This window comes from Triticum urartu, chromosome 4, assembly GCF_003073215.2.
Source record: "Triticum urartu cultivar G1812 chromosome 4, Tu2.1, whole genome shotgun sequence".
Lineage (NCBI taxonomy): Eukaryota > Viridiplantae > Streptophyta > Magnoliopsida > Poales > Poaceae > Triticum > Triticum urartu.
The window spans coordinates 545,691,593-545,718,673 of NC_053025.1; positions in this window are offsets into that span (position 1 = coordinate 545,691,593).

Here is a 27,081-nt window from a genome sequence, read left to right on the forward strand (position 1 = left end):
GCACAAGCCTCATATCTCTGCCAATGTTAAATAGTATTCTGGATGAGCGGTGGCATTAACTGAAGTAAAATGATGAACTTAATTAGCACTAACCTCTAAGGGGCAACTGAGAAACCGCCTGCCAATGTCAAATCCCTCCGTGCATACACATCGAGCGGGAGTGTGCTTGTGCACACAACTCAGCTTTTGGTACTTCTCGGTGGCGCAAAACTCGCAGTCGAACCCGTGTTGCGGGAGTCTGGAGTCATGCTCCGGATCCGGTGACAGATTGCTTTCCTGGGGGCGGGGGTCATTCAGGACGGATTCGGCAAGGAGCTATACTTTGGACATCCTAAAATAGATGGGGATAGATTGGAACCTAACAGGACGATTCGGATCCGTAGTACACCTGCCTTCTGATGACCTTAGGCAAGTGCTCGGCGGCGCCCGCCGTCATGGAGGCGATACGAGCAGGAGCAGCTGCATCGAAACCATCAGCACCACTCATCCGCATTCCCTCAATGTCAGCGCCACACAAGGGAATTTGCAGGCTATGTAGGGATTTGGGGGAAATGGGGAAACTGTGGAGATAAGCTAACGGTCAGGAACTACTTATGGCACTATATGTTGTATACGGTGCACTGTTTATACATGTCGTTTGTGTGTTAGGTATTACAATGTTAAACACGATTTTCGCACCAAACCGTGTGAGAAGACAACATAGGTTAGACACGGTTGCCGTTACATAACCGTATGTGATGTACTACCCTGTCCATATAATTGAGTTACCGTGAGATACCGTGTAAACAGCCGCTCTACGGATATCCGTAAAAAAATAGCCGCTCTTCATATAGAGATGGCAGCAGCGACCTAGGCAGCGGCTACTGGAGAAGAGGTCAATCCTCGGTCGGTGGGCAGTGGCGGCGTCATAGGAGGTCAATCCTCGGTCTGCGGCGGGAGATAGGAAGAGCTCAACCATCGAGGTCGGCGACAGCATGATTCAAGCACATCCATCGCAGTCGATGGCGGGATAGTGGAGGTCGAACTTCAGGCGGCAGCTGCACTATGCTTTGCTCGTCGACCCTGCTGTCTTGGCGTGCCGCCGCATCGCGCTTGTCTGTCTACTGGGCGGAGGTCGCCGCGCGACTAATTAATTAAGGTATTCTTTTCGTGAGTGTCTTAATAAAGGTATTCAATTCCTAAGGGTAGTGTTGTACTAGTACTCTACGTGTAAATTGACTGGCCATTAGTTTTTGTCATTGCACGTCTAGATAACAACATGGAGCGCCCTCAGTAATTATTAAAATAAAACCTTGTGATTTATGCACACATCTTTGGGCAGTGGTTAATCCGTGTATTAATGTTGTTGTTTTGTTTTTAATTACCATTCGTGTGCTGCAGATGGGACGACTCGATGGATGTAGAATCGAAAAACCACAGATTTTATCAGTGGCGTGACATAGTTCATGAATTTGGTTGAAAGTACAAAGAGGATAATTGGTGATGTGGATTACGGCATGTGTCCATGTACTGATTGTGCCAATACAGAGTCACATGAAGTTGCAGATGTCCAGATGCACTTAGCCTCTAGGGGATTCATGGATGGATATACAAGTCGGACCAGACACGATGAAGAGGAGGTCATGGATGAAGATACCCAGGGCAGCAAGATGCCAAACCCCGATCAGTGTCACATGGATGTTGAATCTAACATCGGGGCAGAGGCGTCAAGCTACCAATGGAACACCGGAAAGCCTAAACGCCCACTGGAAAAGCAACACATTGATGCAGATGACGACGATCTTGATATGCCAGATTTTGCTGCTATGATTGCAGATTTCGAGGGCCCAAAAAAGGATATCATTGGGTACAAGGATATGCCAACCATTGATGCAGACTCCAAGAAAGAATTGTATCCAGGTTGCAAAAAGAAATATTCCAGGTTGAGTACCACCCTGGCGCTTCTCAGATTTAAAGCAGCAAACGGTCTATCAAACAAGGACTTCACAGAGATGTTAGGTCTTTTCAAAGAAATTCTTCCGGAAGATAATGTGCTCCCCAGCAGCACGAATGAAGCGAAGAAATTTTTTTGCCGAAGTACAAAAGATACACGCTTGTGTGAATGATTGTATATTGTACCGTGGTGAGTACAAAGATTCGCGTGCATGTCCCACATGCAAGCATCCATGATACAAGCGCATGAGAGCAAAGGACAAGTACAAATTGGACGACTAGATCAAGACAGGAATCCCATTCAAGGTTGTTTGGTACTTGCCTTTAATTCCAAGGTTGAGGCATTTGTTTGCAAACCCTAGAGAGGCAAAGAAGTTGTGGTGGCATCATGATGAGCGAATTGCAGATAGGTTTATGAGGCACCCGAAATATGGGGCTCAGTGGGAATTAATCGACAAAAAGTATGAAAAATTTGCCAAGGATCCTAGAAGTATAAGGCTCGGGGAGTGTACTGACGGGATGAATCCTTTTGGCGATATGAGCACCAATCACAGGACATGACCGATGCTTCTGTGCATATATAACCTAGCTCCTTGGTTGTGTATGAAGAAAAAATACATTATGAAGTCAATGATTGTCCACGGCCTGAAGCAACCTGGAAATGACATCGACATTTACTTTCAGCTACTGGTAGAAGAACTGCTGACAGTGTGGATAGATGCGCCTGCTGTAAAATGTTATGATGCTTACAGAAAGGATATTTTTGATCTACATGCGATGCTGGTGCACACCATTCAAGATATGCCGACATTAGGCAACACACCGGAGCAGAAAACAAAGGGAGATGTAGGGTGTGTCACATGCATGGATATGACAGCTAGCAAAAGACTTCCCAACTTGTGCAAAACAGTGTATTTGCGTCATCGTAGGTTCTTTCGAAAAAATAACCCATACCGAAAGATGAAAGCTGAATTTGATGGTACGACAGAGGCAGGTGCGGGCCCAAGACCCTATGACGGGGAGGTGGTCCACAACATGGCTAAAAAATTAATGTTGTGCTTGGCAAGAACCACCATTTGATGGTGAAACAAACACCCAAGGGTCAAGTGTTTAAGAAGAAATCGGTGTTCTAGAAATTACCTTACTGGGAGATTCTACGTGTACGTCACTACATCGATGTCATGCACGTAGAGAAGAACGTATGTGAAAGCATCCTTGGTACCCTGCTCAAGATTAAAGGTAAAAGAAAGGATGGTGACGGTTCACGGCTCGAGATGCTTGCTAATAAATCAAAACGCAAGAGTGAAGCAGAAGATGATGACAAATTCATCAAAGCTCGCCAGAGTTACAGTTTCAGTACAAAAGAAGCAACATGGTTCTTCACCTATTTGTTATCAGTTAAGACACCATCTTCCTACTGCGCAAACATCAGAAGTCTCATGGATGTGAGCTTAGGTAAAATGAAGTTGGGACACATGAAGTCACATGATTGCCACGTAATGTTGACACAAATCCTCCTGGTGGCCATCAGGAATCTGATGGACAAAGATATAAGAAACACACTCATTGACCTATGTGATTTCTTCAACCAACTATGGCAGAAAGTTGTAAATCCTGAAGAGTTGGATCATATGCAAGATGATATTGCAAGAATATTGTCCAACCTAGAGATCTTTTTCCCACCTCATTCTTTGATGTCATGGTCCATCTCACTGTGCACCTTGTTGACGAGATAAAGTATTGTGGTCCTGTGTTTCTTCGCAACATGTATCCCTTCGAGCGGTTCATGGGAATACTGAAGCGCTTTTGTCGGAACCGAAACCATCCATAGGCAAGCATCCTACAAGGTTATACTGCGGAGGAGGTGGTCGAGTTTTGCACCGAATACATGAAACAAAGACCTATAGCTTTGCCCCTCTCTCACCACGAGGGAAGGCTGAAAGGTAAGCCGGTCCATGCTGGCTGATACGTCTCCAACATATCTATAATTTATGAAGTATTCATGCCATGTTTACAATAGTTTTATATGATTTTGGTATGATTTGATTAGAACTAACCCGGACTGACACTATTTTCAGCAGAACTACCGTGGTGTTGTTTCTGTGCAGAAATAAAAGTTCTCGAATGCGATGAAAATAAATGGAGATTTTTTCTAGAAAATATAAAAAATACTGGAACAAAAATCTACCGGAGGGGATTCCCGTGGGCCCCATGAGGGTGGGGGCGCGCCCACCCCCCTGGGCGCGCCCCTGTGCCTCGTGGACTTCCCGTGGGGCCCCCTGACTTGTTCTCGATGCCAACCTCTCCTATAAATGCCCAAACCTCTAGAAAATAACCTAGGTCGGAAGTTCCGCCGCCACAAGCCTCTGTAGCCGCGAGAAATCAATCTAGGCCCTCTCTGGCACACTGCCGGAGGGGGCCATCATCACTGGAGGCTTTGGAGGAGGATCCCGGAAGGGCCATCATCACCATGAAGGCCAAGGACCAGAGGAAGAACCTCTCCCCATCTAGGGGGGAGGCCATGGAGGAAGAGGCACAAGGGGGAGAACCTCTCCTCCTCTCTCTCGGTGGCGCCGGAGTGCCATCGGGAGGGGAATCATCACCTCGGTGATCGTCTTCATCAACATCACCATTATCATCACCACCCTCATCTCTTTTACGCGGTCCACTCTCTCGCACCCTTCTGTAATCCCTACTTGAACATGGTGCTTTATGCCACATATTATGATCCAATGATGTGTTGCCATCCTATGATGTTTTGAGTAGATATCCTTTGTCTTTGGGTTGATTGATGATCTAGATTTGTACAAGTTGTATGTTTTATTTTGGTGATGTCCTATTGTGCCCTCCGTGTCGCGCAAGTGAGAGGGATTCCGGATGTAGGGTGTTGCAATACGTTCATGATTCGCTTATAGTAGGTTGCTTGAGTGATAGAAGCATAAACCCGAGTAAGGGAGTTGTTGCGTATGGGATAAAGGGGACTTGATGCTTTAATGCTATGGATGGGTTTTACCTTAATGATCTTTAGTAGTTGTGGATGCTTGCTAGAGTTCCAATCATAAGTGCATATGATCCAAGAAGAGAAAGTATGTTAGCTTATGCCTCTCCCTCATATGAAATTGCAATGACGACTACCGGTCTTATTACCAATTGCCTAAGACAATTCCGCACACCGATCCATCATTATTCCACACTCGCTATTTATAATATTTAGTAATATATTCTAACTTTATGATAGCATCACCTACATTTATGTTTTGGCTCTCCGATATCATGCAAAGTTATCCTCTTCATACCCACAACGTAGTTTTATTTCTCGTTTCTAGTTGGAAGCAAATGTTCGGTGTACGTAGAGTCGTATCAGTGGCAGATAGGACTTGAGAGAATATTGATCTTACCATTAGCTCCTTGTGGTCTTGACACTCCATACTTATCACTTCCACCATTGGCAATTGCTACGATGATTCCCTGCACTTGGGGATTATCACTGGCACGCACCTGGAGAATTGGTAGAGAAAGCCTGTTTGACGGTACTACTTAACAGCCCAGTTCTCATCGCTTATGCCGAAGAACACTTGGCGGAGATACGCCAAAGCTTCTTACCAATGGTGCCTGTTGGGGAACACAGTATTTCAAAAAAATTCCTACGATCACGCAAGATATATCTAGGAGATGCATAGCAACGAGAGGGGAGAGTGAGTCTACGTACTCTCGTAGACCGAAAGCGGAAGCGTTCAGTAACGCGGTTGATGTAGTCGAACGTCCTCATGATCCAACCGATCCAAGTACCGAACGTACGGCACCTCTGTGTTCGGCACACGTTCAGCTCGATGACCTCACTCGGGCTCTTGATCCAGTTGAGGCCGAAGAGAGTTCCGTCAGCACGATAGCGTGGCGACGGTGATGATGAAGTTACAGGCGCAGGGCTTCGCCTAAGCACTACAACGATATGACCGAGGTGTGTAACAGTGGAGGGGGCACCGCACACGGCTAAGACAAATCTTGGAGTGCCTTTGGGGTGCCCCCTGCCCACGTATATAAAGGAGGGAGGAGGAGAAGGCCGGCCTAGGAGGGGCGCGCCTATAGGGGGAGTCCAACTAGGATTCCCAATCCTAGTTGGAGCCCCCTTCCTTTTTCCAAGAGGGGGAGAGGGAAGGAGTAGGAGAGGGAGAAGGAAAGAGAGGGGGGCGCCGCCCCCTCCCTAGTACAATTCGGACTTGCCATGGGGCGGCGCGCGGGCAACCCTTGAAGCCCTTCTCTCCTTTCCCGTATGGCCCATTAAGGCCCACTACTTCCCCCGGTGAATTCCCGTAACTCTCCGGTACTCCAAAAAATACCCGAATCACTCGGAACCTTTCCGATGTTCGAATATGGCCTTCCAATATATCGATCTTTATGTATCGACCATTTTGAGACTCCTCGTCATGTCCGTGATCTCATCCGGGACTCCGAACAACCTTCGGTAAATCAAATCACATAACTCATAATGCAAATCATCATCGAACGTTAAACGTGCGGGCCCTACGGGTTCGAGAACTATGAAGACATGACCGAGACACATCTCTGGTCAATAACCAATAGCGGAACCTGGATGCTTATATTGGCTCCTACATATTCTACGAAGATCTTAATCGGTCGAACCGCATAACAACAGACGTTGTTCCCTTTGTCATCGGTATATTACTTGCCCGAGATTCGATCATTGGTATCATCATACCTAGTTTAATCTCGTTACCGACAAGTCTCTTTACTCGTTCTGTAATGAACATCCCGCAACTAACTCATTAGTCGCATTGCTTGCAAGGCTTATAGTGATGTGCATTACCGAGAGGGCCCAGAGATACCTCTCCGACAATCGGAGTGACAAAAATCCTAATCTCGATCTATGCCAACTCAACAAACACCATCAGAGACACCTGTAGAGCATCTTTATAATCACCCAGTTACGTTGTGACATTGGATAGCACACAAGGTGTTCCTTCGGTATTCGGGAGTTGCATAATCTCATAGTCAGAGGAACATGTATAAGTCATGATGAAAGTAATATCAATAAAACTAAACGATCATTTATGCTAAGCTAACGGATGGGTCTTGTCCATCACATCATTCTCTAATGATTTGATCCTGTTCATCAAATGACAACACATGTCTATGGTTAGGAAACTTAACCATCTTTGATTAACGAGCTAGTCAAGTAGAGGCATACTAGGGACACTCTGTTTTGTCTATGTATTCACACATGTACTAAGTTTCTTGTTAATAAAATTCTGGCATGAATAATAAACATATATCATGATATAAGGAAATATAAATGACAACTTTATTATTGCCTCTAGGGCATATTTCCTTCAGTCTCCCACTTGCACTAGAGTCAATAATGTAGTTCACATCGCCATGTGATTAACACCTATAGTTCACATCTTTATGTGATTAGTTCACATCTCCATGTGAGTTATACCCAAAGGGTTTACTAGAGTCAATAATCTAGTTCACATCACTATGTGATTAACACCCTAAGAGTGATCATGTTTTGCTTGTGAGAGAAGTTTAGTCAACGGGTCTACCACATTCAGAGCCGTATGTATTTTGCAAATTTTCTATGTCTACAATGCTCTGCACGGAGCTACTCTAGGTAATTGCTCCCACTTTCAATATGTATCTAGATCGAGACTTAGAGTCATCCAGATAGGTGTCAAAGCTTGCATCGACGTAACTCCTTACGACGAACTCTTTGTCACCTCCATAACCGAGAAACATTTCCTTATTCCACTAAGGATAGTTTTGACCATTGTTCGGTCCACTCCTGGATCACTATTGTACCCTCTTGCCAAACTCATGGTGAGGTACACAATAGGTCTGGTACACAGCATAGCATACTTTATAGAACCAATAACTGAGGCATAGGGAATGAATTTTCATTCTCTTTCTTTTTTTGCTGTGGTTGGGTTTTGAGTCTTTACTCGACTCCACACCTTGCAACACAGGCAATAACTCCTTCTTTGACTGTTCCATTTTGAACTACTTCAAAAACTTTTCAAGGTATGTACTCATTGAAAAAATTTATCAAGCGTCTTGATCTATCTCTGTAGATCTTGATGCTCAATATGTAAGAAGCTTCACCATGGTCTTTCTTTGAAAAACTCCTTTCAAACACTCCTTTATGCTTTCCAGAAAATTCTACATTATTTTTGATCAACAATATGTCATTCACATATACTTATCAGAAATGTTGTAGTGCTCCCACTCACTTTCTTGTAAATACATGCTTCACCGCAAGTCTGTATAAAACTATATGCTTTGATCAACTCATCAAAGCGTATATTCCAACTCCGAGATGCTTGCACTAGTCCATAGATGGATTGCTGGAGCTTGCACATTTTGTTAGCACCTTTGGGATTGACAAAACCTTCTGGTTGTATCATATACAACTCTTCTTTAATAAATCCATTAAGGAATGCAATTTTGACATCCATTTGCCAGATTTCATAAAATGTGGCAATTGCTAACATGATTCAGATAGACTTTAAGCATCGATACGAGTGAGAAAATCTCATCGTGGTCAACACCTTGAACTTGTCAAAAAAAAACCTTTTCACCAAGTCGAGCTTTGTAGATAGTAACACTACTATCAGCGTCTCTCTTCCTCTTGAAGATCCATTTATTCTCAATGGCTTGCCGATCATCGGGCAATTCCACCAATGTCCACACTTTGTTCTCATACATGGATTCTATCTCAGATTTCATGGCCTCAAGCCATTTTGTGGAATCTGGGCTCATCATCGCTTCCTCATATTTCGTAGGTTTGTCATGGTCAAGTAACATGACCTCCAAAACAGGATTACCATACCACTCTGGTGCGGATCTTACTCTGGTTAACCTATGAGGTTTGGTAGTAACTTGATCAGAAGTTTTCATGATCATCATCATTAGCTTCCTCACTAATTGGTGTAGGAATCACTGGAACTGATTTCTGTGATGAACTACTTTCCAATAAGGGAGAAGGTACTATTACCTCATCAAGTTCTACTTTCCTCCCACTCACTTCTGTCGAGACAAACTCCTTCTCTAGAAAGGATCCACTCTTAGCAACAAAGATCTTGCCTTCAGATCTATGATAGAAGGTGTACCCAACAGTTTCTTTTGGGTATCCTATGAAGATGCACTTCTTCTATTTGGGTTTGAGCTTATCAGGTTGAAACTTTTTCACATAAGCATCACAACCCCAAACTTTAAGAAACGACAACTTAGGTTTCTTGCTAAACCACAGTTCATACAGTGTCGTCTCAACGGATTATTAGACGGTGCCCTATTTAACGTGAATGTAGCTGTCACGAATGCATAACCCAAAAACGATAGTGGCAATTCGGTAAGAGACATCATAGATTGCACCATATCTAAAAAAGTACGGTTATGACGTACGGACACACCATTACATTGTGGTGTTCCAGGTGGCATGAGTTGCGAAATTATTCCACATTGTTTCAAATGAAGACCAAACTTGTAACTCAAATATTTGTTTTCGCGATCACATCGTAGAAACTTTATTTTCTTGTTACGATGATTTTCCACTTCACTCTGAAATTCTTTGAACTTTTCAAATGTTTCAGACTTATATTTCATCAAGTAGATATACCCATATCTGCTCAAATAATCTGTGAAGGTCAGAAAATAACGATACCCGCCACGAGCCTCGACACTCATTTCACCGCACACATCAGTTTGTATTATTTCCAACAAGTCTGTTTCTCGTTCCATTGTTCCGAAGAACGGAGTCTTAGTCATCTTGCCCATGAGGCATGGTTCGCAAGCATCAAGCGATTTATAATCAAGTGATTCCAAAAGTCCATCAGCATGGAGTTTCTTCATGCGCTTTACACCAATATGACCTAAACGGCAGTGCCACAAATAAGTTGCACTATCATTATTAACTTTGCATCTTTTGGCTTCAATATTATGAATATGTGTATCGCTATGATCGAGATTCAATAAACCATTTATATTGACTGTATGACCATAGAAGGTTTTATTCATGTAAATAGAACAAAAAATATTCTTTGACTCAAATGAATAACCGTATTGCAATAAACATGATCCAATCATATTTATGCTCAACGCAAACACCAAATAACATTTATTTTAGGTTCAACACTAATCCCGAAGGTAAAGGGAGTGTGCGATGGTGATCTTATCAACCTTGGAATCACTTCCAACTCACATCATCACCTCACCCTTAACTAGTCTCTATTTATTTTGCAACTCCTGTTTCGAGTTACTACTCTTAGCAACTGAACCAGTATCAAATACTGAGGGGTTGCTACAAACACTAGTAAAGTACACATCAATAACATGTATATCAAATATACTTTTGTTCACTTTGCCATGCTTCTTATCCGCTAAGTATCTAGGGCAGTTCCACTTCCAGTGACCATTTCCTTTGCAGTAGAAGCACTTAGTTTCAGGCTTGGGTCTAGCTTTGGGCTTCTTCATGGGAGTGGCAACTTGCTTGCCATTCTTCTTGAAGTTCCGTTTCTTTCCCTTGCCCTTTTACTTGAAACTAGTGCTCTTGTCAACCATCAACACTTGATGCTTTTCTTGATTTCTACCTTCGTTGATTTCAGCATTGCGAAGAGCTCGGGAATCATTTTCTTCATCCCTTACATATTATAGTTCATCACGAAGTTCCAGTAACTTGGAGATAGTGACTAGAGGACTCTGTCAATCACTATCTTATCTGGAAGATTAACTCCCACTTGATTCAAGCGATTGTAGTACCCATACATTCTGAGCACATGCTCACTAGCTGAGCTATTCTCCTCCATTTTGTAGGCAAAGTACTTTGTCAGAGGTCTTATACCTCTTGACACGGGCATGAGTCTGAAATACCAATTTCAGTTCTTGGAACATCTTATATGCTCCGTGGCGTTCAAAACATTTTTGAATTCCCGGTTCTAAGCCGTAAAGCATGGCGCACTAAACTATCAAGTAGTCATCATACCGAGCTTGCCAAAAGTTCATAACGTCCGCATCTGCTCCTGCAATAGGTCCGTCACCTAGCCGTGCATCAAGGACATAATTCTTCTGTGCAGCAATGAGGATAATCCTCAGATCATAGAGCTAGTCCGCATCGTTGCTACTAACATCTTTCAACATAGTTTTCTCTAGGAACATATCATAAATAAAATGGGGAAGCTATACGCGAGCAATTGATCTACAACATAGATATGCAAATACTATAAGGTACTAAGTTCATGATAAATTAAAGTTCAATTAATCATATTACTTAAGAACTCCCACTTAGATAGACATCCCTCTAATCATCTAAGTGATCACGTGATCCATATCAACTAAACCATGTCCGATTATCATGTGAGATGGAGTAGTTTTCAATGGTGAACATCACTATGTTGATCCTATCTACTATATGATTCATGCTCGACCTTTCGGTCTCAGTGTTCCGAGGCCATATCTGCATATTCTAGGCTCGTCAAGTTTAATCCGAGTATTCTGCGTGTGCAAAACTGGCTTGCACCCTTGTATGTGAATGTAGAGCTTATCACACCCGATCATCACGTGGTCTCTCAGCACAATGAACTGTAGCAATGGTGCATACTCTGGGAGAACACTTATACCTTGAAATTTAGTGAGAGGTCATCTTATAATGCTACCGCCGTACTTAGCAAAATAGGATGCATAAAAGATAAGCATCACATGCAATCAAAATATGTGACATGATATGGCCATTATCATCTTGTGCCTTGATCTCCATCTCCAAAGTACCGCCATGATCTCCATGGTCACCGGCATGACACCATGATCTCCATCATCTTGATCTTTATCAATGTGTTGTCACATGGCCCTCTCGCCAACTATTGCTTTTGCAACTATTGCTATCGCATAGTGATAAAGTAAAGAAATTATATGGTGCTTGCATCTTATGCAATAAAGAGACAACCATAAGGCTCCTGCCAGTTGCCAATAACTTTAACCAAACATGATCATCTCATACAACAATTTATATCTCATCACGTCTTGACCATATCACATCACAACATGCCCTGGAAAAACAAGTTAGACATCCTCTACTTTGTTGTTGCAAGTTTTACGTGGCTGCTACGGGCTTCTAGCAAGAATAGTTCTTACCTACGGCATAAAAACCACAACGTGGTATAGTGATTGATTTTTGATCTTCGGAAAGAACCCTATTCATTGAATCCGATTCAACTAAAGTTGGAGAAACTGACACTAGCCAGCGACCTGTGCGCAAAGCACGTTGGTAGAACCAGTCTCATGAACGCGGTCATGTAATGTCGGTCTGCGTTGGATTTCCCCGAAGAGGAGAGGATGATGCAGCAAAGTAGCATAAGTATTTCCCTCAGTTTTTGAGAACCAAGGTATCAATCCAGTAGGAGGCTACGCGCGAGTCCCTCGTACCTACACAAAAACAATAGCTCAATGCAACCAACGTGCTTAGGGGTTGTCAATCCCTTTACGGTCCCTTACGAAAGTGAGATCTGATAGAGATGATAAATAATATTTTTGGTTTTTTTGGTATAGAGATGCAAAGTGAAAAGTAAAAGGCAAAGTAAAAAAGCAAAGCAATAATAAAGTGATGGAGATTGATATGATGAGAAAGAGACCCGGGGGCCATAGGTTTCACTAGTGGCTTCTCTCAAGAGCATAAGTATTCTATGGTGGGTGAACAAATTACTATTGAGCAATTGACAGAATTGAGCATAGTTATGAGAATATCTAGGTATGATCATGTATATAGGCATCACGTCCGAGACAAGTAGACCGACTCCTGCCTGCATCTACTACTATTACTCCACTCATCGACCGCTATCCAGCATGCATCTAGAGTATTAAATTAAAAAATAGAGTAACGCCTTAAGCAAGATGACATGATGTAGAGGGATAATTTCATGCAATATGATAAAAACCCCATCTTGTTATCCTCGATGGCAACAATACAATACGTGCCTTGCTGCCCCTTCTGTCACTGGGAAAGGACACCGCAAGATCGAACCCAAAGCTAAGCACTTCTCCCATGGAAAGAAAAACCAATCTAGTAGGCCAAACCAAACTGATAATTCAAAGAGACTTGCAAAGATAACCAATCATACATAAAAGAATTCAGAGAAGATTCAAATATTATTCATAGATAGACTGGATCATAAACCCACAATTCATCGGTCTCAACAAACACACCGCAAAAAGAAGATTACATCGAATAGATCTCCACGAGAGATGGGGAGAACATTGTATTGAGATCCAAAAAGAGAGAAGAAGCCATCTAGCTGCTAACTATGGACCCGTAGGTCTGAAGTAAACTACTCACACTTCATCGGAGGGGCTTGGATGATGATGTAGAAGCCCTCCGTGATCGATGCCCCCTCCGGCGGAGCCCCAGAACAGGCCCCAAGATGGGATCTCGTGGATAAAGAAAGTTGCGGCGGTGCAATTAGGTTTTTGGCTCCGTATCTGATCGTTTGGGGGTACGTGGGTATATATAGGAGGAAGAAGTACGTCGGTAGAGAAACAGGGGGGCAGGCGCGCCCCCTACCTCGTGGCCTCCTGTTAATTGGCTTGACGTAGGGTCCAAGTCTCCTGAGTTGTATTCTGTGAGAAAATCACGTTCCCGAAGGTTTCATTCCGTTTGGACTCCGTTTGATATTCCTTTTCTTCGAAACCCTAAAACAGGCAAAAAACAGTAATTCTGTTCTGGGCCTCCGGTTAATAGGTTAGTCCCAAAAATAATATAAAAGTGGATAATAAAGCCCAATAATGTCCAAAACAGTAGATAATATAGCATGGAGCAATCAAAAATTATAGATACGTTGGAGACGTATCAAGCATCCCCAAGCTTTATTCCTGCTCGTCCTCGAGTAGGTAAATGATAAAAACAGAATTTTTGATGCGGAGTGCTACCTGGCATAATTTTAATGTAATTCTTCTAAGTTGTGGTATGAATATTCAGATCCGAAAGATTCAAGACAAAAGTTCATATTGACATAAAAATGATAATACTTCAAGCATACTAACTAAGCAATTATGTCTTCTCAAAATAACATGGCCAAAGAAAGTTCATCCCTACAAAATCATATGGTTTAGTCATGTCTCATTTTCGTCACACAAGAATGATATCATCATGCACAACCCCGATGACAAGCCAAGCAATTGTTTCATACTTTAGGAATCTGAAACCTATAAACTTTCACACAATATATGAGCGTGAGCCATGGACATAGCACTATAGGTGGAATGGAATATAATGAAGGGGGTTATGTGGAGAAGACAAAAACGGAGAAAGTCTCACATCAACGAGGCTAATAAATGGGCTATGGAGATGCCCACTGATTGATGTTAATGCAAGGAGTAGGGATTTCCATGCAACGGATGCACTAGAGCTATAAATGTATGAAAGCTCAACAAAAGAAACTAGTGGGTGTGCATCCAACTTGCTTGCTCACAAAGACCTAGGGTACTTGAGGAGGCCCATTGTTGGAATATACAAGCCAAGTTCAATAATGAAAAATTCCCACTAGTATATGAAAGTGATAACATGAGAGACTCTGTACTATGTAGATCATGGTGCTACTTTGAAGCACAAGTGTGGCAAAGGATAGTAACATTGTCCCTTCTCTCTTTTTCTCTCATTTTTTGGGCCTTCTCTCTTTTTTTATGGCCTTTGTCTTTTTTGGGGGCCTTCTCTTTTTTATGGCCTTTCCTCTTTTTTTATCTATTCCTCACTTGGGACAATGCTCTAGAAAATGATGATCATCGCACTTCTATTTATTTATAACTCAATGATTACAACTCGATACTAGAACAAAGATGACTCTATATGAATGCCTCCGGCGGTGTACCGGGATATGCAATGAATCAAGAGTGACATGTATGAAAGAATTATGAATGGTGGCTTTGCCACAAATACTATGTCAACTACATGATCATGCTAAGCAATATGACAATGATGAATGTGTCATGATGAACGGAATGATGGAAAGTTGCATGGCAATATATCTCAGAATGGCTATGGAAATGCCATAATAGGTAGGTATGGTGGCTGTTTTGAGGAAGATATAAGGAGGTTTATGTGTGAAAGAGCATATCATATCACGGGGTTTGGATGCACCGGCGAATTTTGCGCCAACTCTCAATGTGAGAAAGGGCAATGCACGGTACCGAAGAGGCTAGCAAGGATGGAAGTGTGAGAGTGTGTATAATCCATGGACTCAACATTAGTCATAAAGAACTCACATACTTATTCAAAAATCTACAAGTCATCAAAAACCTCGGTACTACGCGCATGCTCCTAGGGGGATAGATTGGTAGGAAAAGACCATCGCTCGTCCCCGACCGCCACTCATAAGGAAGACAATCAAATAACACCTCATGTTTCAAATTTGTTGCATAACGTTTATCATACGTGCATGCTACGGGACTTGCAAACCTCAACACAAGTATTTCTCAATTTCACAACTACTCAACTAGCACGACTTTGATATTATTACCTCCATGTCTCAAAACAATCATCAAGCATCAAACTTCTCTTAGTATTCAACACACTCATAAGAAAGTTTTATTATTAATCTTGCATACCAAGCATATTAGGATTTTAAGAAAATTACCATGCTATTAAGACTCTCAAAATAATCTAAGTGAAGCATGAGAGATCAATAGTTTCTATAAAACAAATCCACCACCGTGCTCTAAAAGATATAAGTGAAGCACTAGAGCAAAATTATAAAACTCAAAAGATATAAGTAAAGCACATAGAGTATTCTATCAAATTCAAAATTATGTATGGCTCTCTCAAAAGGTGTGTACAGAAAGGATGATTGTGGTAGACTAACAAGCAAAGACTCAAATCATAAAAGACGCTCCAAGCAAAACACATATCATGTGGTGAATAAAAATATAGCTCCAAGTAAAGTTACCGATAGAAGTAGACGAAAGAGGGGATGCCTTCTGGGGCATCCCCAAGCTTTGGCTTTTAGGTGTCCTTATATTATCTTGGGGGTGCCATGGGCATCCCCAAGCTTAGGCTCTTGCCACTCCTTGTTCCATAATCCATCAAATCTTTACCCAAAACTTGAAAACTTCACAACACAAAACTTAAAGTAGAAAATCTCGTGAGCTCCGTTAGCGAAAGAAAACAAAAGACCACTTCAAGGTACTGTAATGAAATCATTCTTTATTTATATGGGTGTTATACATACTGTATTCCAACTTCTCTATGGTTCATAAACCATTTTACTAGCCATAGATTCATCAAAATAAGCAAACAACACACGAAAAACAGAATCTGTGAAAAACATAACAGTCTATAGTAATCTGTAGCTACCGCAAGATCTGGAACCCCAAAAATTCTAAAATAAATTTCTGGACGTGAGTAATTTATATATTAATCATCTTAAAAAATAATTAACTAAATAGCACTTTAAAAATAAAAATGACAGCAGTTCTCATGAGCGCTAAAGTTTCTGTTTTTACAGCAAGGTCAATGAGACTTTCCCCAAGTCTTCCCAACGGTTCTACTTGGCACAAACACTAATTAAACACAAAAAACACAACCAAAACAGAGGCCAAATAATTTATTTATTACTAAGCTGGATCAAAAAGCAAGGAATAAAAATAAAATTGGGTTTCCTCCCAACAAGCGCTATCGTTTAACGCCCCTAGCTAGGCATAACAAGCAAGAATAGATCTAGGTTTTGCCATCTTTGGTAGGCAATCCATAAGTGGCTCTCATGATAGATTCATATGGTAATTTTATTTTCTTTCTAGGGAAGTGTTCCATGCCCTTTTTTAATGGAAATTGAAATCTAATATTCCCTTCTTTCATATCAATAATTGCACCAACCGTTCTAAGGAAAGGTCTACCGAGAATAATAGGGCAAGAAGGATTGAAATCTATATCAAGAATGATAAAATCTACGGGAACATAATTCCTGTTTGCAACAATAATAACATCATTAATTCTTCCCATAGGTTTCCTAATAGTGGAATCCACAAGATGCAAGTTTAGAGAGCAATCATCAAAATCACGGAAATGTAGCAAATCGCACAAAGTTTTGGGAATAGTAGAGGCACTAGCACCCTAATCACACAAAGCATAAAACTCATAATCTTTAATTTTAATTTTAATTGTAGGTTCCCACTCATCATAAAGTTTTCTAGGGATAGAAACTTTCAACTCAAGTTTTTTCTTCATAAGATTGCATCAAGGCATCAATGATATGTTCGGTAAAGGCTTTATTTTGACTATAAGCATGAGGAGAATTTAGCACCGATTGCAACAAGGAAACACAATAAATCAAAGAGAAATTTTCATAATTAAATTCCTTGAAATCCAATATAGTGGGTTTAGCATCATCTAGGGTTTTATTTCTTTTAATCCCACTTTTATCAATTTCACCATCAAGATCTAAATACTCTGAATTTTTAGAAAGCCTTCTAGGTAAAGGTGGATCATATTCAGTACCATAATTATCAAGATTAATATTGCAAAACAAAGATTTAATAGGGTACACATCAATAACTTTTAGATCTTCATCATTATTTTCATAGGAACTAGAAGAACACGCTTTAATAAAGGCATCTTTCATAGCACGTGTCCTAGCGGTTCTTTCCTTGCACTCATCAATGGAAATTCTCATGGATTTGAGAGACTCATTGATATCATGTTTAGGAGGAATAGATCTAAGCTCTAAAGAATCAACATCAAGAGAAATTCTATCAACATTCCTAGCCAAATCATCAATCTTAACCACTTTTTCTTCAATCATAGCATTAAAATTCTTTTGAGAAGAAATAAATTCTTTAATATTAGATTCAAAATCAGAGGGAATATTATTATAATTTCCATAAGAATTTTTGTAGGAATTACCATAATTATTAGAGGGATTACTAGGATAAGGCCTAGGATTGAAATTTCCTCTATACGCGTTGTTACCAAAATTGTTCCTACCAAGAAAATTCACATCTATAGATTCATTATTATTCTCAATCAAAGTAGACAAGGGCATATCATTAGGATCAGAAGAAACACTCTTATTAGCAAATAATTTCATAAGTTCATCCATCTTTCCACTCAAAACATTATTTTCTTCTATCGCATGCACCTTTTTATTAGTAGATCTTTCAGTATGCCATTGAGAATAATTAACCATAATATTATCTAGGAGTTTAGTAGCTTCTCCTAAGGTGATTTCCATAAAAGTGCATCCCGCGGCCGAATCCAAAAGATTTCTAGAAGCAAAATTCAATCCGGCATAAATTTTTTGTATAATCATCCACAAATTTTAACCATGAGTAGGGCAATTACGTATCATTAATTTCATTCTCTCCCAAGCTTGTGCAACATGTTCATGATCAAGTTGCTTAAAATTCATAATATCATTTCTAAGAGAGATGATCTTAGCGGGAGGAAAATACTTAGAGATAAAAGCATCTTTGCACTTGTTCCATGAATCAATACTATTTTTAGGCAAAGATGAAAACCAAGTTTAGCATGATATCTAAGCGAAAAAGGAAATAGCTTCAATTTAACAATATCATTATCGACATCTTTCTTCTTTTGCATGTCACACAAATCAATGAAGCTATTAAGATGGGTAGCGGCATCATCACTAGGAAGGCCGAAGAACGGATCTTTCATGACAAGATTCAGCAAAGCAGCATTAATTTCACAAGATTCGGCATCGGTAAGAGGAGTAATCGGAGTGCTAAGGAAATCATTGTTGTTGGTATTGGTGAAGTCACACAATTTGGTTTTATCTCGAGCCATCGCGACAAACAAGCAATCTAACACACGAGCAAACAAAAGGCAAACGGGCAAAAAGAGGCAAATAGAGAAAGAGAGCGAGGATAGAGAGAGAGAGGGCGAATAAAACGGCAAGGGTGAAGTGGGGGAGAGGAAAACAAGAGGCAAATGGAAAATAATGTAATGCAGGAGATAGGGATTGTGATGGGTACTTGGTATGTTCACTTTTGCGCAGACTCCCCGGCAACGGCGCCATAAATTCTTCTTCCTACCTCTTAAAAATATGTAGGACCAAGGTATAAGTATTTCCCTCCGTTGGATTTTCCCGAAGAGGAGAGGATGATGCAGCAAAGTAGCATAAGTATTTCCCTCCGTTTTTGAGAACCAAGGTATCAATCCAGTAGGAGGCTACGCGCGAGTCCCTCGTACCTACACAAAAACAATAGCTCAACGCAACCAACACGCTAGGGGTTGTCAATCCCTTCACGGTCACTTACGAAAGTGAGATCTGATAGATATGATAAATAATATTTTTGGTATTTTTGGTATAGAGATGCAAAGTGAAAAGTAAAAGGCAAAGTAAAAAGCAAAGCAATAATAAAGTGATGGAGATTGATATGATGAGAAAGAGACCCGGGGGGCATAGGTTTCACAAGTGGCTTCTCTCAAGAGCATAAGTATTCTACGGTGGGTGAACAAATTACTATTGAGCAATTGACAGAATTGAGCATAATTATGAGAATATCTAGGCATGATCATGTATACAGGCATCACGTCCGTGACAAGTAGATCAAAATGATTCGGCATCTACTACTATTACTCCACTCATCGACCGCTATCCAGCATGCATCTAGAGTATTAAGTTAAAAACAGAGTAACGCCTTAAGCAAGATGACATGATGTAGAGAGATAAATTCATGCACTATGAAATAAACCACATCTTGTTATCCTCGATGGCAACGATACAATACGTGCCTTGCTGCCCCTTCTGTCACTGGGAAAGGACACCGCAAGATTGAACCCAAAGCTAAGCACTTCTCCCATGGCAAGAAAACCAATCTAGTAGGCCAAACCAAACTGATAATTCGAAGAGACTTGCAAAGATAACCAATCATACATAAAAGAATTCAGAGAAGATTCAAATATTATTCATAGATAGACTGGATCATAAACCCACAATTCATCGGTCTCAACAAACACACTACAAAAAGAATATTACATCGAATAGATCTCCACGAGAGAGGGGGCGAACATTGTATTGAGATCCAAAAAGGGAGAAGAAGCCATCTAGCTACTAACTACGGACCCGTAGGTCTGAAGTAAACTACTCACACTTCATCGGAGGGGCTTGGATGATGATGTAGAAGCCCTCCATGATCGATGCCCCCTCCGGCGGAGCTCCAGAACAGGCCCAAAGATGGGATCTCGTGCATACAGAAAGTTGTGGCGGTGGAATTAGGTTTTTGGCTTCGTATCTGATCGTTTGGGGGTACGTGGGTATATATAGGAGGAAGAAGTACGTCGGTAGAGAAACAGGGGGGCAGGCGCGCCCCCTACCTCGTGGCCTCCTGTTAATTGGCTTGACGTAGGGTCCAAGTCTCCTGAGTTGTATTCGGTGAGAAAATCATGTTCCCGAAGGTTTCATTCCGTTTGTACTCCGTTTGATATTCCTTTTCTTCGAAACCCTAAAACAGGCAAAAACAGCAATTCTTGGCTGGGCCTCCGGTTAATATGTTAGTCCCAAAAATAATATAAAAGTGGATAATAAAGCCCAATAATGTCCAAAACAATAGATAATATAGCATGGAGCAATCAAAAATTATAGATACGTTGGAGACGTATCAGCAAGCAATATGTATATACCCACGCACACAACTCCTTTGTGTTCTACTCATTCATATAACATCTACGCATAGACTTGGCTCGGATGCCACTGTTGGGGAACGCAACATTTCAAAAAAATTCCAACGATCACGCAAGATATATCTAGGAGATGCATAGCAACGAGAGGGGAGAGTGAGTCTACGTACCCTCGTAGAGTGAAAGCGGAAGCTCTTAGTAACGCGGTTGATGTAGTCGAACGTCTTCGCGATCCAACCGATCCAAGTACCGAACGTACGGCACCTCCGCGTCCAGCACACGTTCAGCTCGATGATGTCCCTCGGGCTCTTAATCCAGTTGAGGCTGAACGAGAGTTTCGTCAGCAGGATAGCATGGCAACGGTGATGATGAAGTTACTGGCGCATGGCTTTGCCTAAGCACTACGGCGATATGACCGAGGTGTGTAATTGTGGAGGGGGGCACCGCACACGGCTAAGACAAATCATGGAGTGCCTTTGGGGTGCCCCTGCCCACGTATATAAAGGAGGGAGGAGGAGGAGGCCGGCCTAGGAGGGGCACGCCTATAGGGGGAGTCCAACTAGGATTCCCAATCCTAGTTGGAGTCCCCTTCCTTTTTCCAAGAGGGGAGAGAGGGAAGGAGTAGGAGAGGCAGAAGGAAAGAGAGGGGGCGCAGCCCCCTCCCTAGTCCAATTCAGACTTGCCATGGGGGGGCGACCCTTGAGGCCCTTCTCTCCTTTCCCGTATGGCCCATTAAGGCCCACTACTTCCCCCGGCGATTTCCCGTAACTCTCCGGTACTCCGAAAAATACCCGAATCACTCAGAACCTTTCCGATGTCGGAATATAGTCTTCCAATATATCGATCTTTACGTCTCGACCATTTTGAGACTCCTCGTCATATCCGTGATCTCATCTGGGACTCCGAACAACCTTCGGTACATCAAATCACATGACTCATAATGCAAATCGTCATCAAACGTTAAGTGTGCGGACCCTACGGGTTCGAGAACTATGTAGACATGACCGAGACACATCTCCGATCAATAACCAATAGCAGAACCTGGATGCTCATATTGGCTCCTACATATTCTACGAAGATCTTTATCGGTCAAAGCGCATAACAACATACGTTGTTCCCTTTGTCATCGGTATGTTGCCCGAGATTCGATCGACGGTATCATCATACCTATTTCAATATCGTTACCGACAAGTCTCTTTACTCGTTCCGTAATGCAACATCCCGCAACTAACTCATTAGTCACATTGCTTGCAAGGCTTATAGCGATGTGCATTACCGAGAGGGCCCAGAGATACCTCTCCGATAATCGGAGTGACAAATCCTAATCTTGATCTATGCCAACTCAACAAACACCATCAAAGACACCTGTACAGCATCTTTGTAATCACCTAGTTACATTGTGACGTTTGATAGCACACAAGGTGTTCCTCCGGTATTCGGGAGTTGCATAATCTCATAGTCATAGGAACATGTATAAGTCATGATGAAAGTAATAGCAATAAAACTAAACGATCATTTATGCTAAGCTAATGGATGGGTCTTGTCCATCACATTATTCTCTAATGATGTGATCCCATTCATCAAATGACAACACATGTCTATGGTCAGGAAACTTAACCATCTTTGATTAACGAGCTAGTCAAGTAGAGGCATACTAGGGACACTCTGTTTTGTCTATGTATTCACACATGTACTAAGTTTCCGGTTAATACAATTCTAGCATGAATAATAAACATTTATCATGATATAAGGAAGGGATTTTTATTTATGTGCGCCTAGTTCGTTAGTTCTACTCATTCATCCCCATGCTCTTAACTTTTGCTCACTTTTCCCCACTCCCTTGCCCGAAACCCTCAGAACTGGTCGCAGAAGACGTTGCCTTCGGGTCAATGGCTTGACCGTTAACTCTAACTAGTGGGGCCGCATAGGGCGGAGTCCACATTTTGACCGTTACATGGTAACCAGTGGGGCTGCGAAACTGACACTCACTATAACCTGAATTAGATCCAGTCACTTCCGCGCCGCCCCCTCCTCCATCGTCGTGCCGCCTCTGCCGCCGTCGTGCCGCCTCCGCCGCACTCTTGCCGCCTCCACCGCAGTCATGCCACCTCCGCCGCATCTACCCTCTCTCCCCATCTAGGATTAGGAAGCAATGTTGGGGGGCACCCCGTCCGGCCCATCGACCGTGGAGATGGTTGGGTCGAATCAGAGGCTGATAATTCATGGATTCCACCTGGGTAAGCATCGTTTTCCTCTCAAATTGATTAGGAGATCCGTAAATTAGGCTGTATTTGACCACCGTTGGCGTGAATCAGCGCAATTTATCTGAAAATTTTCGGCCTAATTGCGCCCTTTATCTTATTTCAATCGAATAGGGTTGATCCTGCACTTGCTTTTCGGCTGGCGATTAGAATGGAAACTAGCGAGCTGCGTGGAACTAAACCGTGTGTGAATTCTGGATTTTTCTATCCTAAAGTGGTAGAAACCATCGTTTCGTTCAGATATTTCCGCGAGGCACTCTGTTGTGAGTATCCGTGGAGCCCTGCCGATGCTGTTGAACTAAGATATTTCGACAGTACCGAACAGAGATTTCTCCCATTAACTTGTGATGAGCATCTGGGATTGCTATTTAGTTTGAATGCTGACAACCATTTTGGTAAAATCCATATCGGTGTGCTTCAGGCACGCAAACAACGTATCCCGAAGGGTGTTCAGACATCATCTGTCTTTGCTAGTAGTGAGTGTCCTCGCACTCCTTGTAGGTCGAGACCAAGTAAACCTAGTGGTTCTGAAAGCCACAACATGTCGGCTGCCGCTAATTTTGCCACTTCTCCTCTCCCTTCTGCATCTGATGTAGAAGTAGATGCAGAGCCTAACAAGGAAGGGCCTCGACATGATGATGAGGATGAGATTCTATTCCCTGAACTGGTTGATAGAGTCAGTCAACAGGCAGTGGAAGATGAATATGCAGAGGATCCTAGCAGCCGTGCTAGACTTGATGACACTGATGATGAAGAGAGGGAGGAGAACATCGACTTCTTAGTTTTACAAGAATATGATGTTGAGGACATGCCACAGTTGAGTGGAACAGGGAGAATCCTAACCTTACTCCAGGAACCGTATTCGAATCGATGGTGGACTGTCGTAATGCAGTGACTACATAGTGCATTCTCACTGAAAACTCGTATGAGATTGATAGGAGTGAGCCAGGAAGGTTCATTGTTCATTTCCCTTATGATAGGTGTAGCTGGAGGTTGCATGCATCCACTATGCGAAAGAGCAAATTGATTCAGGTATTACAACTGAATGTTGTTATCAGATTATTTATCCATTCTATATTCAGATCATGTGTACTATTTCTTAATTGTATTTGACATCATTTTTCATTTTGTTTTAGATAAAAAGCAACCCACACAGGCACACTTGCCCACCTAGAGGGGGAGGGGGAAAGGATAAATCTAAGCTTGCAAAGACTAGGTGGGTGGCAGATGCAATCTTGGATTGGGTGAGGGAAACACCAACAATTGGTCCAACATCACTCCATGGGAAGATATTTGAGAAGTACAAGATTAATGTACAATACATGAAGATTTTCTATGCGAAGGAAAGGGCTCTTGATAGGATTAATGGTCCATGGAATGAGAGTTTTCAGTTGCTTTACACCTTTAAAGCTGAAGTGGAGACGGCTAGTCCAGGGAGTGTTGTAGAGATTGACAAGCATACAGTTAAGTACAAATTAAAAGGGAAGGTAATGGAGAAGGAGTGCTTCAGGAGGGCTTTTGTTTGTTTCAAGGCTTGTTGGCAGGGGTTTCTGAATGGTTGTAGGCCCTATTTGTCTGTCGATGCGACTGCTTTGAATAGAAGATGGAGAGGCCAGCTAGCAGCAGCTTCTACAGTTGATGGACACAACTGGCTATTCCCAGTTGCATTTGGTGTGTTGGAGGTAGAGAGTGAGGAGAGTTGGGTCTGGTTTCTGCAGCAATTGCGCAACATTATAGGTACAACCTCAGGTTTAGTTATACACACAAATGCTTGCAGGGGTTTAGAAACTGCAGTAGAAATTGTATTCCCTGGAGTTGAACATAGGGAATGTATGTGACACCTAGCGCAGAATTTTAAAAATAAATTCAAAGGCAAAGTTTATGATGAGAATCTATGGCCAGCATCATACACATGCAGCTTGAGGAAGCATGAGCACCATTTGAGAGTGTTGTATGCTCATAATCCTTTGGTGAAGGAGTACATGGATGAACATCATGGAAAGTTGTGGTCAAGAAGCAAATTCAATGAAATCTGCAAAGTAGAATATGTGACCAATAACCTCAATGAGTGTTTCAATGCAAAGTTCAAGTCAGTGAAAGCGATTTTGTTGTGGCAAGATATTGATAAGATCAGGCAGGTGATCATGGTAAAGATGGCTCTTCGTAAAAGAATTGCAGAAACACAATATGTTGGCCATCTTATGCTCCCGTCTCTGATTAAGGCATTGCTTGCCAAGGCAAGAGGACTAAGAATGAAATGCATTCGACCGTCGACATATGAGGCTGAGGTGACATACACTGACAGTAAAAATGGGGAATGGAGATATCCAATGAACCTTGCAACCAATGAATGCAGTTGTAGGAAATGGCAGATCCACGGGAAGCCGTGCATACATGCCCTACATCTCATGACTATTATTGGAGGTGAAGATGGTGAAGTTGATCAGTATTGCTCTGAATATTTCTCTGTTGCCAAATTTAGGGCTGCTTATGCTGAAAATGTGCCTGCACTCTTGGGAAAAGACCAATGGAACATAGTAGACCCAGGATTCAAACTCCATTCTCCTGTACTGACTAGATCACCAGGAAAAACATGATAAGAGCTGGTGAAGAGGGTCGTGTAAAAAAACAGTGTAAGTGCAAAAGATGTGGTATCTTAGGGCATATTGCTAGGTGTTGTACCAATCCAGTTGATGCATCATTTGGAGAAGAGGAACAATCGGCAGCAACGAATGCAAAGGAGAATGCAACAGCAGAGGAGAATGCAGCAAGTTTAGAGGATAATGCAGCAGCAGAGGAGAATGCAACAAGTTTAGAGAATGAAGCAACTGAAGTAGCAACTTGGTATGTGTGCAATCTTTCCATTTTTTGCATGTGTTCTCTTTTTTATCGATGGCTAAGCTTATTTCTGTTTGACCCAGCTCTAGGATAATTAGAGGCACAAGACAGAAAACACCTAGAGAGGAAGAAACTTCGGTTGAACCATCGTCTGATGCGGAATTTGAAACCATGGCTTATGAAGGTTTTCAAGCTATAACAGAGGAGGAAGTTATTTGTCTGAAGATCCTTTAAAGATTAGTGAGCCCACAGATGACCGTCAACTAGTCATCACTTGCTTGATCAGTCAAAGCTCAACAAAACCGCCACCAGCAGAAGTGAAGATCAGAAGCAACAAGACAAAGCTTTCAAAAGCACAAAATATCCCAACCAGGGAAACCGAAAGCAAGACGGTTAACCCATCCTGGAACACAAGGAGCAAGGCAAAGATTTGAAATTGAACTTGAATGCAAGTCATAAACTTTGAACTTTAAAGATTTGTAATAAGAATTCTGTCGTCAATTTAAAGTACTGTGAAAACTTGTAAGGTGTAATAATTCTATATGTAAATTTTGAATATGAACTACCGAGGCAAACTTTGAATTTGAACCAACACTTCAGTCCCTTCCCCTGTGGTGTGAGTTGCACACTTTGCTGAACTATTATAAATGTTAGGTGATCAATCCGATCTCTTTTGCGTCTACAAAACTTGTAGTCACGAGAAATGTGCTCCAATGAGCTCCCAAGCTAGGGTAAACAACCCCATTTGTAATCAATTTTTTTGGACCTACTCCAAATGAGCCAATTTTTTTTATTAACACCAAATCAATCTATATAGTGTAGATTCGAAGAATCACTATTTATTGAATTAATATTTCTATTTTTACATTTTTTCAAAAAAATATACTTTAATAGAAAACCATTAAATAACACGTTTACCATATGAAAATGGAAAACTAAGTTCAGATCCTTCTTATTCACTTTGAAATCAAGCTTTGGTGATTTTTTTGATTTTTAAAATTTTCAAAAACCGAAGGGAAACCCTACCTCCTCTCCTTGATCTCTATGAAACGTTGTACATGATAGCTCATATGTGTGAAGGTTTTTTCATGAAAATGTCCATAGACAAAGTTTATGATTTTTTGTTGGTAACATGTCACACAAGACAACAATGTGCGCAGGTTTTATATTTTTTTGATTTTTTTAATTAATGGTGCTCATTTTACCTCGATCATGCTAGCTAGGTTTTTTTCTCTAAATGTAAGTATACCAAGTTTAGTATTTTTCCTCGTTAGTGTGTCCTATAAAACGACGAACGGTGAAGGTTTCATATTTTTTCGATTTTTTAAATTATTTATGCTCAGTAAAAGCCTTTGAAACCCCGTTGACCAGCTCAAAACCCCTCTAAACCCCGCGGGGTTTCGCCTAACCCTAGCTCCGAAT